This window comes from Lampris incognitus, chromosome 16 (assembly GCF_029633865.1).
Source record: "Lampris incognitus isolate fLamInc1 chromosome 16, fLamInc1.hap2, whole genome shotgun sequence".
NCBI lineage: Eukaryota > Metazoa > Chordata > Actinopteri > Lampriformes > Lampridae > Lampris > Lampris incognitus.
The window spans coordinates 39526615-39527107 of record NC_079226.1 but is presented as its reverse complement, the minus strand read 5'-3'; positions in this window follow the sequence as shown (position 1 = coordinate 39527107).

Genomic DNA, 493 nt, shown 5'->3' with positions numbered 1-493 from the left:
CTCAGCCATCTGACTCATCTCACTCACACCTACCTACGGATGTATCCCCCGCGTGCTTTGCTCATCTGCCCCAGTCAACGTCACGGGCTCTGAAGGATCAGCGCATCTAGATCAGAAACCAGGGGTCGTGTCCACCCCCTTTCTGCACTCCGTCCCGCCCCATGCCAAAACAAAAACACACCCAAGAGGCATCACATTTGATACGAAGAGCCGGCGGTGGGCGATATTTCCACATTTCAGTCACTTCCTGTGGCGTGGGGTATATCAGGGGCCTTGGTGACCGGAAGGCAAAAAAATCCCTATTGAATGAGTAGACTCGCTAGCCCTTGGCTAACGGCCCGGACCCTCTTTTTTTAATGTAGGGAATTCGGGAGGCAGCCGGGAACCGCCGGAGCCGGGACGCGAACCCAGGTCTCCCGCACCACGGGCGACTACGTTAACCAATCGACTAAAGGGTACGACCCGTTAGCGGCGGGGGGGGGGGGCTACGGAG